Source organism: Meriones unguiculatus, chromosome X, assembly GCF_030254825.1.
Source record: "Meriones unguiculatus strain TT.TT164.6M chromosome X, Bangor_MerUng_6.1, whole genome shotgun sequence".
Classification (NCBI taxonomy): Eukaryota; Metazoa; Chordata; class Mammalia; order Rodentia; family Muridae; genus Meriones; species Meriones unguiculatus.
Window position 1 is genome coordinate 8343613 of NC_083369.1, and position 20088 is coordinate 8363700.

At 39.1% G+C, this 20088-nt stretch overlaps 1 pseudogene; it reads left to right on the forward strand.

Moving 5' to 3' along the window:
- Window positions 1–15999: 15999 nt before the first annotated feature.
- LOC110542311 (large ribosomal subunit protein uL22-like) lies at window positions 16000–16499 on the forward strand (annotated as a pseudogene).
- The last annotated feature ends 3589 nt before the right edge of the window (window positions 16500–20088 follow it).

The window sequence follows — 20088 nt, forward strand, 5'->3', positions numbered from 1 at the left end:
AGAGACATTTCTTATTCCTATTACTAGGGAACCAACATGGAGATTGAGCTGACATGGGCTACATCTGTGCAGGGGTTCTAGGTTATCTCCATGAGTGGTCTTTGGTTGAAGTATCAGTCTCAGAAAAAGAGCCCTGTGCCCAGATTTCCTGGTTCTGTTCCTCTCCTTGTGGAGGTCCTGTCACCTTCAGGTATTCCAATTTCCCCCTGCTTTGATGAGATTCCCTGTGCTCTGCCCAGAGTTTGGTTTTGAGTCTCAGCATCTCCTTCAATACCTTGCTGGGTATAATCTTTCAATGGCCCTCTGTGGCAGTCTCCTGTCCTATTGTCTGTTTTCTCCCTCTTCCAATGTCCATCCCCTTCGCCTTTCTGCATGAGGATTAATTATCTTACCCAAGGGTCCTCCTCCTTGCTCAGTTTCTTTAGGTGTGGATATTTTAGTATGTTTATCCTATATTATATGTCTAATACCCACTTGTAAGTGAGTATATACCATGTATTTCTTTCTGCTTTTGGGAAAACTCACTCAGAATTACTTTTCTAGTTCCGACCATTTGCCTGCAAATTTCATGATTTCCTTGCTTTTAATTGCTGAAGAGAATTCCCTGTGTAAATGGCCAACAATTTCTGTATCCATTCCTCAGTTGAGGGACATCTGGGTTGTTTCCAGTTTCTGGCTATTATGAACAAAGCTGCTATGAAAATAGGTGAGCAAATGTTCTTATTATATACTTAAGCATCTTTTGGATATATGCCTAGGAGAAATATAGCTGGATCTTGAGGAAGCGCTGTTCCTAATTGTCTGAGAAAGTACCAAATGGATTTCCAAAGTGGTTGTACAAGTTTACACTCCCATGAGCAATGCAGCAACAAGGACATTTGGACCACCATGTTCATAGTAGCTTTATTTGTAATAGCCAGAAGCTGGAAACAACCCCGATGTCCCTCAGTTGAGGAATGGATACAGAAGTTGTGGTACATTTACACAGTGGAATACTACTCAGCAATTAAAAACAAAGAAATCAGGGATGGAGATACCTTCAGGAGATCTTTTTTGTAGAGGATTGTTTTGGCAATTCTGGGCTTCTTGTTATTCCATATGAAGTTGAGCATTTTTCTTTCCAGGTCTGTAAAGAATTGTGTTGGTAAATGGATGGGAATAGCATTGAATCTGTAGATTGCTTTTGGTAAGATGGCCATTTTTACTATATTAATCCTGCCAAGCCATGAGCATGGAAGATCTTTCAATCTTCTGATACCTTCTTCTAATTCTTTCTTCAGAGACTTGAAATTTTTTTCATACAAGTCTTTGACTTGCTTGGTAAGGGTTACACCAAAGTACTTTATTGTGAAAGGTGTTGTTTCCTTACTTTCATTCTCAGCTCCTTTGTCTTTGTATGCAGGAGGGCTACTGATTTTTTTTTTTTTTTTTTTTTTTTTTTTTTAGTTAATTTTGTATCCGGACACTTTGCTGAAGGTGTTTATCAGCCGTAGGAGTTCCCTGGTAGAGTTTTTGGGGTCACTCACATATACTATATATTCCTGATCTTAAGATGGACTATAGAGCAACAGTAATAAAAACTGCATGGACTGCATGGTAATGGCATAGAAACAGAATGGTGGATCAATGGAACCAAACAGAAGACCCAGAAATAAATCCACACACTTATGGACACCTGATCTTTGACAAAGATGCCAAAACCATACAATGGAAAAAAAGATTGCATCTTCAACAAATGGTGCTGGTCCAACTGGATGTCTACATGTAGAAAAATACAAATAGATCCATACTTATCACCTTGAACAAAACTGAAGTCCAAGTGGATCAAAGAATTCAACATAAAACCAGACACATTAAATTGGTTAGAAGAAAAAGTGGGGAATACCCTTGAACTCATTGGCACAGGAGACAACTTCCTGAACAGAACACTCTGAGCAGAGTGCATGGAATCTTATGTAAGAAGTGGGAAATAGTAAGATCTGGAGAGGACAGGAACCCCATAAGGAGAGCAACAGAACCAGAAAATTTGAACACAGGAGTCTTCCCAGAGACTCATACTCCAACCAAGTACCAGGCATGGAAATAACCTAGAACCCCTGCGCAGATGTAGCCCATGGCACTTTAGTGTCCAAGTGGGTTACATAGTAATGGGAAGAGGGACTGTCTCTGACATAATCTGACTGGCCTGCTCTTTGATCACCTCCCCCTGAGGGGTGAGCAGCCTTACCAGGCCACAGAAGATAACAATGCAGCCACTTTTGATGTTATCTGATAGACTAAGATCAGAAGGAAGGAGAGGAGGACCTCCCTTATCAGTGGACTTAGGGAGTGGCATGCATGATGAAGGGGCAGGGAAGGTGGGACCGGGAGGGGCTTATGGGGGATACAAAGTGAATAAAGTGTAATTAATAAAATTAAATTAAATTAAAAAAAACAAAAACAAAGAAATCTTGAAATTTGCAGACAAAATGGTGGGATCTAGAAAAGATCATCCTGAGTGAGGTATCCCAAAAGCAGAGAGACACACATGCTGTATGTTCACTTATATCAAGAAGGAGGATTCTGGGTAAGATGCTAATCTTCATTCAGAAAAGGCCAATGAGACAGACATCAGAAGAGGGAGAAAACAAGGAACAGGACAGGAGCCTATCACAGACGGCCTCTGAAATACTCCACCTAGCAGGGTATCAAGGCACGTCCTGAGATGCATAGCCAAACTTTGGGCAGAGTGCAGGGAATCTTAAGAAAGAAGGGGGAGGCAGGAAAACCTGGAGGGAACAGGAGCTCCACAAGGTAAGCAACGGAACCAAAATATCTGTGCACAGAGATCTTTTCTGAAATTGATACTTCAAACAAGGACCATGCATGGAGATAACTTAAACCCCTGCACAGAAGTAGCCCAAGGTAGCTCAGTATTCAAGAAAATTCCCCAATAATAGGACCAGGGACCATCTCTGACATGAACTCATGGGCTGGCTCTTGGGTCACCTCCCCCTGAGAGGGGAGCAGCCTTACCAGTCCACAGAGCAAGACAAAGAAGCCAGTCTGGATGAGACCTGATAGACTATGGTCAGATGGAAGGGGAGGAGGACTTCCCCTATCATTGAACTAGGGAAGGAGCATAGGAGAAGAAGAGGGAGAGAGAGTGGGATGGGGAGGGGTTGGGAAGGGGGCTACATCTGTGATACAAAGTGAATAAACTGTACCTAAATAAAATTCAAAAAATAAGAATTGTGTTGGTATTTTGTTGGGAATTGCATTGAATCTACAGATTGCTTTTGGCAGTATGACCATTTTCACTGTTTTTCTTACCAATCCATGACCTTGGGATATCTTCCCATATTCTGAAATCTTCAATTTCTTTCTTCAGAGGCTTAAAGTTTTTTTTTTTTTTTTTTAACAGGTCTTTCACTTGCTTGGTTAGAATCACACCAAGGTACTTTATGTTATTTGTGGCTATTGTGAAGGATGTAGTTTCTCTAATTCCTTTCTCAGTCCTTTTGTCTTTCATATGCAAGAGGGCTACTGTTTTTTTTTTATTAATTTTGTATCAGCTGAAGGAGGTCTCTGGTAGAATTTTGGGGATTGCTCATGTATACTATCATGTCATCTGCAAATAGTGACACTTTGACTTCTTCCTTTCTGATTTGTATCCCCTTGATCTCCTATAGTTGTCTTATTGCTCTAGCTAGAACTTCAAGTACTATGTTGAAGAGATACAGAAAGAGTGGGCAGCTTTGCCTTGTCCCTGATTTCAGTGGGATTGATTTAAGTTCCTCTCCATTGAGTTTGATTTTGGTTATAGGATTGCTGTATGTTGCTTTACTAGGTTTAGGTATGTGCCTTGTATCCCTGACCTCTCCAAGACTTTAAACATGAATGGGTGTTAGATTTCGTCAAATGCTTTTTCAGCATCTAAGGAGATGATCATGTGGTTTTTCTGCTTCAGTTTGTTTATATGGTGGATTACATTGATGGATTTCCTCATATTGAACCACCCTTGCATGCCTGGGAAGAAGCCTAATTGGTCATGGTGGATGATATTTTTATGTGTTCTAGGATTCGGTTTGCAAGTATTTTATTCAGTATTTTTGCATCAATTTTCGTAAGAGTGATACATCTGAAGTTCTCTTTTTTTGTTGGGTCTTTGTGTGGTTTAGGTATAAACTCGACTGTGGCTTCATAGAATGAGTTTGGTAATGTTCCTTCTGTTTCAATTTTGTGGAATAGCTTGAAGAGAAGTGAAGTTAGCTCTTCTTTGAAAGTCTGACAGAATTTTGCGATGAAACCATCTATCCCTGGGCTTTGTTTGGAAGGGAGACTTTTGATGACTGCTTGGGGAATATAGGATTATTCAATCTATTTACCTGATCTTAATTTAATTTTGGAAAATGGTATCATTCAAGAAAATTGTCCATTTTATTTCAATTTTCAAATTTTGTGGCATATATGCTTTTGTAGTAAGACCTAATAATTGTTTGGATTTCCTCAGTTTCTGTTGTTATTTCCCTCTTTCTGTTTCTGATTTTGCTGATTTGGATAGTTTCTCTCTGCCTTTTAGTTAGTTTGGCAAAGAGTTTGTCTATCTTGTTGATTTTCTCAAAAAAAAAAAAAACAGCTCTTGGTCTCATTGATTGTTTAAATCATTTTCTTTGTTTCTAATACATTGATTTCAGCTATGAGTTTTCTTATTTCCAATCATCTACTTCTCTTACGTGTGTATGCTTCTTTTTTTTTTTTTCTAGGGCTTTTGGGTGTGCCATTAAGTTGCTTGTATGAGATGTCTCCAGTTTCTTTCTGGAGTCAGTTAGCTCTATGAACTTTCTTCTTAGAACTGCTTTCCTTGTGTCCTATAAGTTTGGCCATGTTGTGTCTTCATTTTCATTGAATTTTAGGAAGTTTCTGATTTCTTTTTTCTTTCATTCCTGACCAAGCTGTAACTGATTAGAGAGTTCTTTAGTTTCCATGTGTATGTAGGCTTTTTGTTATTTCTGTTGTTGTTGAGGTCTAGTTTTTGGCCATGGTTGTCTGATAGGATACAAGGGATTATTTCAATATTCTTGTATCTGTGGAGGCTTGCTTTGTGTCTGAATATATAGTCAATTTTTGAAAAGATACCATGAGTTGCTGAAAAGAAGGTTTACTCTTTTGAGTTTGGGTGAAAAGTTCTGTAGACATCTATTAGGTCCACTTTATTTAGGATCTCTGTAAGTGTCGTTATTACCCTATTTAGCTTCTGTCTAGATTATTTGTCCCTTGTTGAGAGTGGAGTGTTGAAGTCTTCCACTACTAAGGTGTTGGGATTGATGTGTGATTTAATGTTTAATAATGTTTCCTTTACAGATGTAGGTGCTCTTGTATTTGGGGCATAGATGTTCAGATGTTTCCTTTCATGAGAATGAAGTGCCACTCCTCCTCTTTTTTGATTAATTTTGGTTGAAAGTCTATTATATAAGATATTAGGACAGCTACCCCAGCTTGTTTTCTGGGTTCATTTGCTTGAAAAAAGATTTTCCTGTCCTTTACTCTGAGGTAGTATTTATCTTCGTTGCAGGGGTGTGTTTCTTGGATGTAGCAGAATGTTGGATCCTGTTTATGCAACCATTTGGTTAGTTTGTGTTTTTTATTGGAGAGTTTATTTCGTTGATATTGATATATAATAGTGACCAATAAATGTTTCTTTCTTTTATTGTGGAGTTGGTGGTTGGTGACATTACTGTGTTTCAATGCTTGTTTTCTTTTAATTTTTTTTTTTTTGTGAAGTTATCTATGTCCTCTGTTTTTTTGGGTGTATTTGATTTTGTTGGATTGGAGTTTTCCTTCTAGTATCTTCTGTAGGGATGGGTTGTTGTGTAGATATTATTTAAGTCAAGTTTTGTCATGGAATATTTTGTTTTCTCCATCTATGTTGACTGAAAGCTTTGCTGGGTATAGTAGTCTGGGTTGTCATCTGTGGTCCCTTAGAGTCTGCATGACATCTGCTCAGGCCCTTCTTCCTTTCATAGTTTCTGTTAAGAAGTCTGGTGTGATTCTGATAGGTCTACATTTATATGTTATTTGGCCTTTTTCCCTTGCTGCTTTTAATATCTTTTTTTTGTTCTTTAGATTTAGTGTTTTGACTACTAGGTAACAGGGGGAATTTCCTTTCTGTTCTAGTCTACTTGGTATTCCATAGGCCTGTTGTATGTTTGTGGACATCTCTTTAAGTTGTGAATATTTTCTTCTGTGATTTTCTTGAAAATATGTTTTCTGGACCTTGGAGCCTGGGATCTTCTTTTTCATCTATTCTCATTATTCTTCAATGTCCTCTTTTCATGGCGTCCTTGATTTGTTGGATGTTTTGTGTTTGGAACTTTTCTGATTTTCCTTTTTCTTTGAGAGATGTATCAATTTCTGCAAGTATATCTTCAGCACCTCAGATTCTCTCTTCCATCTCTGGTATTCTGTTGGTGATGCTTACCTTTGTGGCCCTGATCTTTTCTCTAAGTTCTCCAGCTCCAGGGTTTACTCAGTTTGTGTTTTCTTTGTTGATTCTAATTCTGTTTTCATGTCTTGCACCATTTCCTTTATCTGTTTGAATGTGCATTCCTGTCCTTTCATGATGGCCTCTAATTTTTGTTTGTTTCGTCTCTATATGTCACTAATTGTTTCTCTACTTGTGCCTCTATTTGTTTGGATGTAGTTTCCTGTATTTCTTTGAGAGCCTTGTTTATTTCCTCTTTATTTGACTCCATTTGTGTGGCTATTTCTTTTAGAGATTTGTTTGTTTCCTCTTTATGTTCCTCTAATAACTGGATAGGCATAGCTGTAAAATCAGTTTCTTGTGTTTCCAATGAATTAAAATATCCATTAATTTTGAGGGTTGCTGGTGAGGCAATGATGTCCTGGTTTTTGTTGGATGGGTTCTTATGCTGGCCTCTAGCCTTAACCTTTAGTGTTTGTTCCTGGAGTCTGTACTTCAGACTGGGTCCATCTTTCTCTGATGTCTGGAGTATTCTTAAGGAAGATGAGGGAGGACCACCGTTTTGATAGTGTGTGTGTTGTGTTTCAGCTGTAGCTAAGATAGGAAGGTCACAGGAGCAGGGGCACAAGTGCAGGTGAGCAAGTAAGGGCATGTGGGTGGAAGTATGCCTCAAAGGATATAAGGTGTTAGAGAGTGTAAATGACTGTAATATGGGGCTTAAGCACAAGAAGGGGTACTGGCGCTGTTTGGAGGTGCAATGTGCATTCACAGGTTCCCTGAATATCTCAGTGGTCTACAGGCCTGTAGTACTGTCCCCCAGGTATTCAGATTTATCTGGGCTCCACGAATTGTTTGCCTGGACTCCACTGGTAGACCCACAGAACAACACTGTCCCAAGAATCTCTATGTTGCCCACATTGGTTTTGTGGGTGGGAAGGATCCAATGTCTGGCTACTAGCATAGAGGGACCCTGGATCTTGGGCTCTGCATGCACTCACTTGAAAGCACAGTCACTTGCTCACAAGCCTAATGGGAATGCACAGGTGTTCCCCCTGTTCTCTACTCTCAGATTTATGCCTGCAGGAGCAAATGAGAATGTTGGAGATCAGTCAGCTCAGTGGTGTCCACTGTTTGTCCTCTGGCCAGGGAAACACAAGTAAGCTACTCCTTACTTGGAGTAGCAGCTTATGTTGTCTCAGTCACAGAGCATGCAGAAGCCACCACCACAGACCTGGGAGACTGGTGTAGCTGCCAGTTGAGAGGCCCTGGAGGCCCATACAGCTGCCCACCACCACTGCAGACCTGGGAGGCCAGTACAGTTGTCCACTGGCAGGCCCTTGGAAGCCTGCACAGCTGCCCACAGCTAGGAGGCCTGCCTCTGCTGTTTCAGTTACAGAACAGGGAGGTCCATATTTGGAGCAGCAGACACTGTGGGCTGCCTCTGTTGAGGGGGGAGGCCTGTCAAGGGGAAGTGCAAGGGAATTGAATATTCACCACTCTCAGTCTCCAGAGATGTCAGCAGGTTACCCGGACGAAATTATCTCAGCTCACAGGTTGTCCTCTCTCATCTGGGAAGCCTCAATGTCAATGTTCTGGCTTTCGCTGCCCTTCCACTCACCAATTTCAGAGTTTTGGTTCCTGTGTTCTTCAGATATTGAGTGTGCTGATTGTCACCATCTTGGGTCTCCCTAATGACCTCATTTCATTAGAATTAAAAAAAAATGTTTTTATGTTGTTGTGAAACCATCTATAATATATCCCAAGCTTGCCTTAAATTTTATAGAGTTATATTTAAGACAGGAGGTAACAGGAGAGGAAAAACAAAGGATTGATAAAGGTCTTGTCATATATCTGAGACTTGATTAGTTGTTTCTACCTCTAATTCTTTAAACTCTGAAGATCCTAAGGGTAGCATTTCCAGCCCTGAAGGGACAATGATAACTTCTTTTTTATTTTTTATTAATTGCAGTTTATTCACTTTGTATCCCCCCATAAGCCCCTCCCTCTTCCTCTCCCAATCCCACCCTCCCTCCTCTTCTACTCGCTTGCCCCTCCCAAGTCCACTGATGGGGAGGTCCCCCTCTCCTTCCTTCTGATCTTAGTCTATCAGATCCCATCAGGAATGGCTGCATCGTCATCTTCTGTGGCCTGGTAAGGCTGCTCTCCCCTCAGGAAGAAGAAGAAAACAGGAAACAACCTAGGAACCTGCCACAGAGGGCCTCTGAAAGCCTCTACCCTGCAGACTATCAAAGCAGACACTGAGACTTAAGGCCAACTGATGAGCAAAGTGCATGGAATCTTAAGTAAGAAGTGGGAAATAGTAAGATCTGGAGAGGACAGGAACCCCACAAGGAGAGCAACAGAACTGGAAAATTTGAACACAGGGGTTTCCCCAGGGACTCATATTCCAACCAAGGAACATGCATGGAGATAACCTACAACCCCTGCACAGATGTAGCCCATGACAGCGTAGTATCCAAGTGGGTTCCATAGCAATGGAATGATAACTTCTTACATGCAGTCAGTGTTCAATTGATAAGGTCCACCCATATGCTACAATTTGTTGATTTGTCTCTTGAGTCACTTTGTTTGTTTTATTTTGGGAGATACAATCTTGCTACATAACTCTAGCTAGGCTGTACTTTGCTATGCTGCCAACGCTGACCTTGAACTTGCTTCTCCCTTCCAAATCCTGAGATTACAAGTGCCACACAACCTGACTTGACTCACTTTCGATTGATAGATTCTATATCCATTTACTTTATATAACCTACTATGAAAATGAATTAATTTTTCTGCACAATCTCTCTTTCACATTTTGCTGTTCTAGATTGCATTTCTTGTGTGTGTGTGTGTGTGTGTGTGTGTGCACGTGTTTCAGTGGGGGAGTTGGGGTACACTGTGCGAAGGTGTGTCTTTGTAAGTATATTGATATTGTTATTTCTGTGACCCATCACCAGTTTTATATTTTGTAAATATTTGTCCTTCCTCACTTGCCTAATGGTTGTAATAGGTGGGCAAGAATTTGAGAGCATAACTCCAAGAAAGAGCATGGTTTGCTAGAAGAAGAAAGGAGGTACAGACAAGAAGGTGAGTGGATGGACCAAAGTGGCACAGAGAGGTAGAGCTAGTCATGTGGTGAGATGTGGTGCCAGAATTAGTAGGGTTAAGCTAGATAGTTGGCTTGGTGTTTAAAGTGCTCTCTCTCTCTCTCTCTCTCTCTCTCTCTCTCTCTCTCTCTCTCTCTCCTTTTAGAGTTGTAGAGTTTCATTAGCATGCTTTAAGCAAATGCAACTGCTCCACCAATTCTTTTCAGAGCAATCACCCCTTCCCTACTACTCAACTTTGTGTCCTATTTTTATAATCTTTCAGACCAATTTGTGCTGCCAAAATACTCTTCTACTGGGGTGGGGGTGATCACTTACCAGGGTCTACAATGTAGAACACATTCTTAGAGAATACTGATTCTTCCTCTCCCAGCAACTATCAATCATTTCTTTAAAGCTCTTGATCTTCTGCCATCTGCCTTAGTATAAAAAGACTGCTTGATGTAAACATGTTGACAATGTATTTCCAGCCTCCAAAACCTGAGAATTTAAATTCTACTTTTTATAAATTACTTAAGTCATATGTGATGGTTAACTTTTACTTTCAAGTTGACACAGTCTAAAATCACTATGGAAAGAGAGGAGTACCAATGAGGGATTCATATGTGAGCATATTTTCTAAGATTGTCTTAATTAATTAATAAATTGATTAATTGATTGATAAAAGAAGACTTGGACCATTATAAGAAACACAATTCCTAATGGAAGATAACCTTCCCGATGGTGAGTGCTCTCTTTCACAAACAACTCCACATTTGGCTAAGGCTGAGGATCTGGCTTGCTTCCATGTATGTGGACCTATCTGCATTGCCCACGTGGCATGCTGAGGTTGGCTACCCAGAGGCTATTTAAAGTGGGCTGGCTTTACCCAAGGTCAGATGATTGTTCAAGGTTCCTGAATTAACAGCATTGAAAAAAAAAGAGTGGAGAAATTGAGCTGAAAAGCAAGGAAGAGTGAATGCATTCATTTCTCTCTGTTCTTGACTGTGTATGTAACTTTCCCAAAAACTGGGACTGTAATGTGGAATTAAAAGCTGAAACAAACCCTTTATCCTTTAAATTTATTTTTGTCAAAAATATTTTATTACAACACTATAAATAAAACTAAGTAACTTAAATAGTCTCTTACAGATAAACAAACAGATTGATAAGCAATTCAAAATTTTTCAAGAATTATATAGATAGTGTTATTTATATTCATTAGAAGGCACACAATTCCATTTTTACATTGGCGATATAGATACTGAGGAGTTTTTTTTTTAATATCTGTTAATTCATTAGGGGTTTCATAACTATGCATGACTACTGGAATAAAGAGAAATATATCCCATTGTAAGTTGAAGTTTTCTTTATATTTCTCAGTTAAGCAGTAAAGAAATTAACTGAAGTGACACCAAGAAGATACAGTAGACATCTGAAGAAGAAAAGGTATGAAATTGCCACCAAAGAGAATGGGCACATGACTGGGCTAGAGAAATTTAGTATGATTTTTAGGTAGGACTAAAAGGACATAGATAAGATTCATGGCCAACAATTTGCAATAAGGTCAATAAATGTAGTTATATAGCTTCTTTTTTAATTAAATTTTTATTTTTTATGATAATTACAGTTTGTTCATTTTGTATCCCAGCTATAGCCCCCTCCCTCTTTCATCTCCTCCTATGCCCCTCTCCAAGTCCACGGTTAGGGGAGGACCTCCTCCCCTTCCATCTGACCCTACCTTATCAGGTCTCATCAGAAATGGCGTAATGTCCTCCTCTGTGGCCTAGAAGGCTGCTCCCCCATTAGGGGGAGGCAGTCAAAGAGCTAGTCACTGTGTTCATGTCAGAGATAGTCTCTGTTCCCTTTACTAAGGAACCCATTTGGATACTGTGCTGCCATGGCCTACATCTGAGCAGGGGTTCTAGGTTATATCCATGGTCTTTGGTTGGAGTATCAGTCTCAGAAAAGACTCCCTGAATCCAGATTTTCTGGTTCTGTTACCCTACTTGTGGAGCTCCTGTCCTCTCCAGGTCTTACTAACTCCCCCTTCTTTCCTAAGTTTCCCTGCACTCTGCCCAAAATTTAGTTATGAGTCTCAGTATCTGCTTTTACACAATGCTGGGAAGAGTCTTTTGGAGGCCCTCTGTGGTACGCCCCTGTCCTGTTTCCTGTTTTCTCCTTCTTCCACTGCCCATCCCATTTGACTTTCTGAGTGAGGATTGATCATCTTATCCAGAGTCCTCCTTCTAGTTCAGCTTCTTTAGGTGTACAGATTTTTGTAGTTTTATCCTATATTATATGACTAGTATCCACTTATAAGTGAGTATAAACCATGTGTGTCTTTTTGCTTTTGGGATACCTCACTCAGGATGATCTTTGAACCATTTTAACTTGTACTGATTCTGATAAATGTAGGTAAGGAATTGAATTGAATCTTAATTGCATTTTGATTTGTGAATGTGAAGAATAAAGATAAAAGCCTTTTGAGAGCATATGTGAAGAAGTGATGATAATGAATCATGGGATTTGCATTAGCAAATAATAAAGTGAACACTTGAGAATTATGAGGAACTGTTATAATTTGATGAAGTCTGAAGAGTAAGTGTCATGTACACTTTTTAAAGGCTAAAGGTCCAGGTGCTGAAAGAAATACATTAGAAAAATAGGAGGAGTGGGTAGAAAGTAGTATATTTGAAAATGAGGCTATGAATAAAGTAATAACTAGGCCTAGACAATAACTGTGAGAATAAGTACTGAAGAGGAATAATGGATAGAATCTTCTGTCTTTGACAGAACTGCTCTTGGAGACAAAACAGCTTTATATATCTTTTCCCATGCTCCTTTTGCCCATTTATTTCAAAATTTGACGCCTTTAAACATAGAACTAAGCCATCAGACGTTTACAAAACTACTGTGAATTGTCCTCAGGCAGGATGCATGTAAATAGCTTTGGGCAGCTGCTTAGCTTTTCTAAGTTTAGATTTTGTTATTACTAAACAAATGGCAACATTTACCATAGTGCCTGGACACTGTTTGTTCTTATTAACTGCACTACCTGATTCTTATGGCAACCTGTAGAGGAATTTTAATGCAGCAACATGGCTGCTCTAGCAAGGGATCACATCCAAAGACATTCTGGAACTATGCGATCCAGCTGTAATACAGACATGCCCTGGAATGCAGTATGATGTGGCTGGAATACATACATACCTATAGTATATACCTCTAATCCCAAACAATGTAGGAACAGTTAGTTTGTAGAAAGAAGCAACCATGTTCGAAATCGATGTCTAATTGAGGAGCTAACAAGAGATATATTAATAAAATTAAAATTAGAGAAAGATTTAACAGAATGAATCAGAGCTAAGCTACTCCTAACTCTCATGAGAACAGACAGGAAAGAAATGTGACTTAAGAGAGCAGTGAAGGGAGAGAGAGACAATTCAGTGATTTTAAAGTAGTTGAGAGGCAGTACAGAGGAAATGAGTTCATGGCAGTTCAGTTGGTGACAGTTCGCTTTTTTAATTTTAAAGGCAGTTTTACTGGGACAGTTTTACAGCGGCAGATTGCAGAAAGAACAGTTTAGAGACAGGTGAAGACAGAACAAGCCAGAGAATGAGAAGAAGTCAGAACATTAGAACAGATTTCTAGAGTTGATATGAGGCCAAGCAGAGTAATTCAATAGCTCAGAGAAGCCAGTTTGAATCAGTCAGCTTGAGCTAGAACAGCTGAGTTGAACCAGCCAGCCAGAGTTCAGAAGGAGCTAGAAAGGGGGAGCTTATTCAGCAGTAAGCCTCCAAAGTTACAGCTACATCTGACATTTACATTTACTTCAACATGACATAGGCTAGAATCATTCCAGAAGAGAAAAACCTCAATTGAGAAAATGCCCCTACCATATTGGGTTGTGGGCAAATCTATAGTGTATTTTCTTTATTACTTATTGATGTGGGAGGGCCCAGCCCATTGCAGACGGTGCCACCCTTGGGATGGTGGTCCTGGGCAATTTATAAAAGCAAACTGAGAAAGCCAGGGAGAGCAAGCCAGTAAACAGCACTCCTTTATGTTCTTTTCTTCTGTTTTTGTCTTCAGGTTTCTGCCCTGCTTGAATTCCCAGCTTCCCCAAGTGATGGCTGTGATGCATATCTGGAAGCTAAAATATAGTCTTTACTCCCAAAGTTCCTTTTGGTTATGGTGTTTTATCATGACATAGAAAGCTAACCAAAACAGTAAATGTTATATTCCTTGTCATTAAGGAAGAAACAACAACAAAAACAAAACAAAAAAGAAAAAAAAAACACACACTTGTTTGGTGTATGGTGACATACAATCTTTCTTCCTCACCATGTCCTTCTTTCTCCTCTTCTTCCTCCACCTGACCCTTTTTCTCTTTTAATGCCATTTATTTATTTAAAAAGTTTAAATAAAAACTTTTATTTAAAAAGTTATTTAAAAAGTTATAAAAAGTTGTATATATATATATATATATATATATATATATATATATATATATATCACGTGTGTGTGTGTGTGTGTGTGTGTGTGTGTGTGTGTGTATGTGTGTGGTTATAAGCCTAGCCTTTAACAGCTGAGCCATTTCCCAAGTCAGAAATTGGAAACAACCTAGACGTCCCTTAACAGAAGAATAAATAAAGAAAATATGGTTTATTTATACAATTTACTTAGCCATTTAAAAATGACATTATTAAATTTGCAGGCAAATGAATGAAACTAGTAAAATCATCCTGAGTGAGGTGTCCCAGACTCAAATATACAAATAGGGTATGCATTCGCTTATATGTGAATATTAGCTGCAAAGTCAGTGTTAATCAAAGTAATTCACAGAACCACAGAGGGTAAGTATACAACAAGGTACTAGAGGTTACAAATAGACCTTGCCATATTAAGAAAGGAAAATAGAATAGATAATTATAGATGAATGAGTGGGACTAGAACAGGAGGTTCAAGTGGGGATATAGAGAAGAGACAGGGTTGAGAAAATAAATATTATAGGAGACAGCTGAAAGTAAGCTGCATTTGAGGGGTAGTATATAAATCTAATACAGTAGAAAGTTCCTAAAATATATACATGCACTAAGGTGATCTAAATGAAATGACCAAATAACAGGAAGACAGAGTCCAAATAAAGAAAACAATATCAGTATTGGGTTACATCTAATTGAGTTGTTGGCCAAAATTGTCACATGGGAACCCCTATGCAACTCAAGCTGTTGCCAGTATTATAGATTTTGAAAGAACCAGGCTTGACTCCCCCCACTCCAAAAGCCACCAGTCCCAGTAAATAGGCCATAAGTCACCAATTCCAAGAAGAAGACAATGGAGTCCTTATCCAAGGAATAGCCTGGAGAAAACCCAGTAATATTTAACCATCATCGCTAGCTATGGCTAATCAGAGAATACCTGGAATTTACTCAGGTGTTCTTTACAATAGAATGAGTAAAACAATTACTGTTTGGCTTGGCCTCCCAGGCAAACAATTTTCTCCATACACACAATATTTGCTAAATGTCAATCAGTCATACAACCTCCAAGCTGAAATTCCCTGAACTTTGATGTAACCCTAAATAAAAACCCTCTTCCCCATGAGCTTGAGGCTCCGCACTCAACTGCTATATCTGTAAGGGTGTGGGCCAGAGCTTGAGCTTGTAATAAAAAGACACTATTGCATTTGCATTGGAATTGGTTCCTTGGTAGTCTTTGGGGTCTGCAAGACTTGGGCATAACAATTTCTCTTCACACATTGATAGCAAGGCCCCATTGCTTAAGACAACAACCCACAAAACCCTTTGAAATTGGAGTAGTGAAGCTAGTGCCTATATGGAGCCTTCACTCTTGTTTTATCATCTTTAGTATAGGAATGAAGGTACTTCCCTTGCTACAAAAAGAGAAAGGTAAACACCAAGACAGCCACAAATCCTTTGATCTACAATGATGTCTTGCCTGCAAGATATGCTAGGGACCGATAGCACAAAACTTACGGGAGTAACTAATCAGTATCTGATTTGACTTAAGGTCCACTCCATGAGATGAAACCAGTACCAGACACTTCTTGGGTGACCCAAGAACCAGAGACTAGATAGCCCAGGGAGCTAAACTATTATCAAATACTACTGGTCAAAAACAAAGCAAACAACAACATAAAGTAGATGTGATAAAATGATTCCTAACTTTATTGTACTATAGTCAGATCAGTGCCTCGCTCAGAGATCATCAGAGAAGCTTCGTGTATCAGAAGGGAACAAACACAGAGATCCACAGCCAGACATTATCCATAGGATAGCAGACTTTGGAACACTCAAAGTGGCACAAATCCCTGCCCTCAGGGATCAGGGAAACCAGCTGAAGAAGCAGAAAGAATGTGAGATGTTGCTCTTCCTGAAAGCAGCCAGACGTAAAGATGGATTTGTACTCTCTTGACCAGAAAACCATAAGAAATCATGCAAATAAAGTTCAAATCTTCATGTTCACTTTTAGAACACCCAATAAACTGCTCAGGTCAACAAGGGTATGAATGTTTGAAAAGCCACCAAGTATCTGAAAGATGTCACTTTAAAGAAGCAATGTGTAGCACTCCAGTGGAGTCAAGAAGTGTGCCCAGGCCAAACAGTGGGGCTGGACTCAAGATCAGTAGCCAAAAAAAGAATGCTGAACTTTTGCTTCACATGCTTAAAAATGCAGAGTAGTGCTCAACTTAAGGATTTAGATGTATATTCTCTAGTAACATTGAACATATCCAGGTGAACAAGGCACCGAAGATGCACCACTGAACTTACAGAGCTCATGGAAGGAGCTCCCCCTTCCACCTTGAGATGATCCTCACTGTAAAGGAACAAATTGTTCCAGAGCCAGAAGAGGAGGTTGCACAGAAGCAAAAAATATCCCAAAAGAAACTGAAGAAACAAAAACTGATGGAACAGGAATACTAAATTGAGTATAAAATAAATGGAGATAAAAACTAAAAACAAAGAAAAAAATAATGATGTAAGATCCTGAGGGCATGGAGGAATCAAGGAAACAAAACCTTGTAAATTAATATGATCAAAGGTCATTGTGAAGACAGAGACTGAAGCAACAGGTATAGGGCCTGAAGGTGTCTTCACCAAATCCTAGGTGTGTGTATTCTGGCTTCAAGTTTAGTGTTTGTTTGTTTTTTCTTTAATTACTTTATTTATTTACTTTACATTCTGATTCTAGCCCCCTCCCTCCTCTCCTCCTAGGGATTCTTGAATGTACAAATGAATGGGTCTCTGATTACCATCTCATGGAATTTTTTTTCTGTCTTGTGGTTTGGCTTGTAGGACCCTGAGATGACACTTTTTTATTTTATCTTATTACATTTTATTTTCTTATATTTTATTATTATCTCTTAGGAGCATGATTTTTTTTTCTTATGAAAGACAGAAGCAGGGTGGATCTAAATGGGAGGGGAAGTAGGGAAACACTTGGTGGAGTATAGAGAGGGAAAAACATAATCAGGATACAAAATGTGAGAAAAGAATAAATCCCACCATTTGCCTGCAAATTTCATGATTTTGTTGTTTATAACTACTGCGTAGTATTCCATTGTGTAAAAATACCACAATTTCTGTATCCATTCCTCCATTGATGGACATCTGGTTTGTTTTCAGGTTCTGACTATTACAAATAAAGCTGCTAAGAACATGGTTGAGCGATCATCTGATTGAGTTATCCCAGAAGCAGAAAGACACACATAGTATATACTCACTTATGAGTGGATAATAGACCTATAAGGATAAACATACTAAAATAGATACACCTAAAGAAGCTAAACAAGAAGGAGGAGCCGGGGCAAGATGATCAATCCTCACTCAAAAAGACAAATGAGATGGACATTGGAAGTAGGAGAAAACAAGTAACAGTACAGGAGCCTACCACAGAGGGCCTCTGAAAGACTCTACTTAGCAGTGTATCAAAGCAGATGCTAAGACTCATAACCAAACCTTGGGCAGATTGCAGGGAATCACATGAAAGAAGGGGGAGTTAGTAAGACCTAGAGAGGACAGGAGCTCCACAAGGACCAAATATATCTGGGCACAAGGGTCTTTTCTGAAACTGATTCTCCAACCAAAGATCATGCACGCATATAACCTAGAACCTCTGCTCAGATGTAGCCCATGGCAGCTCAGTATCCAAGTGGGTACCCTAGTAAAAAGAACAGGGACTGTCTCTGATATGAACTCAGTGCTGGCTCTTAGACCTCCCCACCTCACCTGAGGGATGAGCAGCCCTGCTAGGCTATAGAGGAGGACACTGCAGCCAATCATGAAGAGACCTGATAAGCTAGGGTCAGATGGAAGGGGAGGAGGACCTTCCCTATCAATGGACTTAGAGAAGGGCAGGGAGGGAGGGTGGGATTGGTAGGAAATGAGGGATGGGGGCTACAGCTGGGATACAAAGTAAATAAACTATAATTAATTTATAAAAATTTAATTTAAAAAAGAACAAATTTTCAATAAAAGGAGAAAAAAAAAGAAAGGTAAACTTAATTTTTTATCTTGGATGTGAAAGCAATAAGCAATATACACTCAACTATGACTTGTGCTAGCTTGTATTGAATCCTTCCTTCCAGAGTTATGATAAGTGCATAATGGTTTTTTCATTTCTATACTTAAGAATATATTCTTTCCCTGGAGGTATGAGTACATGAATTTTTTTTCAATATTTATGGGAAAATATAATGTTACTACAGTAACAAATGTAATTACATCTGTTAATCTAACACTTTGGGAATTAAAATACTAGCTTGCAATAGTTAGCAAAGGAATTCTTCAATATCAATAATGATTTCACCAGTGAGAAGTCGTGTTCCTACAAGGAGCCTTAAGACTCAGTAGTAATTTAATACACACTTAAATACCTGTAATAATGCAGTTTTACAATGACAGTATAATTGAGTTATAGCTTATTATATATACACAAAAATAGAGACAGAGACAGAGAAACAGACACACAGACACATTCACTAAACTTCCAATGAGAAATCTTAATGCATTTGCCAACTTTGTGTTTGAAAAGTTAGTATGTTATTGTCAGCTGTGACCTTTCTGAAATAAAAAAAAAATAATGATAATTTTGTGGAATGCAGGCTTCTGGCAGAGAGGTTCTGTCTTCTATTTTGGAGACAAATGAACCTTTTTCTGTTTAGCCTAGTAAAATTATCAGGACTACAAATTTTCAAGAACTTTTTAAAGGAAAAAACAGTGATTTCATTACAAATGCTAAAAGCTCTACTTTTTTTTTTTCATCTGCTTTCTGATTGGATTTGAAGCCTGCTTGCTCCTTGAGGCAATACATGACTGGTACTATAAACCTGTTCTAAAAGCCAGAGACTGGGGATGTCACAGACCGAGGAGGAGGTAGGTATCTACTACTATTGTTTAGCAGAATGGACATGTGGTCAAACTGGCTTTTAGTAGGTATGTGTATATACAGAAATTTGAACTGTTCTCAGCATTGATAAGAAAAACTTATTTGCAGAAGGCCACGATTAATGCATATAAGTGATAAATCTTAACAATATATCTCTATAACCCCCTTAGAAGACTCAAAGGAGTTCCCTGAAGGCACTGAAAGAATACAAGAACATGAGGATGCAGAGTGTTATAAAATGCACGAAATGAAATAACAACCACGAAGTAGCTGTAGCACCCAAAAATGTCATACATAAAATTGGGTCACTCAACACCCATCATGGAGACACAAGGGGCTGGTGAGGCTTCAATATACCTGAATATGTTTGTAATAGTGGCTGCTGGAGAGGGGGACAGTCATTTTTTTCAGTCTGTAGTCTGATAAGTTGCTCAAGATGCAGTAACAGACCTCCTGCCCATTGTCATGAAAGCAAATCTAATTAAACTCAGTGAGTCACACACATAAAAGAAGATATGAAACCAGCATGAAAATTAGTTGGGGAGGGCAAAAGAAGTTAGAAGGAGTAAAAAGGGGGTAAGAGAAAGTAATCAGGATCAAATATGATGACAAAAACAATGTACATATGTATGAGCTTGTCAAAAATTAAAATAAAAAATGAGACAAAATCTAGATGACTAGAATTGAGGAACTTAGGGGGAATGTGGAACCTAGGAAGGTGATAAGGGCCTTCTACAACCAGAAAAAGCTCCCAGACTTGAGAGTGAAACACCAACCCAGCCTTCAACTCATACCTCTCCTGCCTGTAAGACATGCTGGGGCAATGGTGTCTCAGAGCCTGTGGGAATTTGACTGATCTAACTTGAGAACAAAGCCATAAGAGGAAGCCAAGGTAGGATAGTGCCTAGATGTCAGAAACTGGAAGTTGGGTGGCTCAGAGACCTAGGGCAGAACTAAACACGGCTGACCAAAATGAAAAAAAAAAAAAATCATTGATCAGTTTTTAGCTCAACCATCATTAGAGAGGTTTCCTCTGGTAACTGATGGGAGCAGATTTAGACACCAGCACCAAAACATTTGAGGAGGAAGTGGGAGCCGGAAGGATCTAGGACACCAGAAGAACAT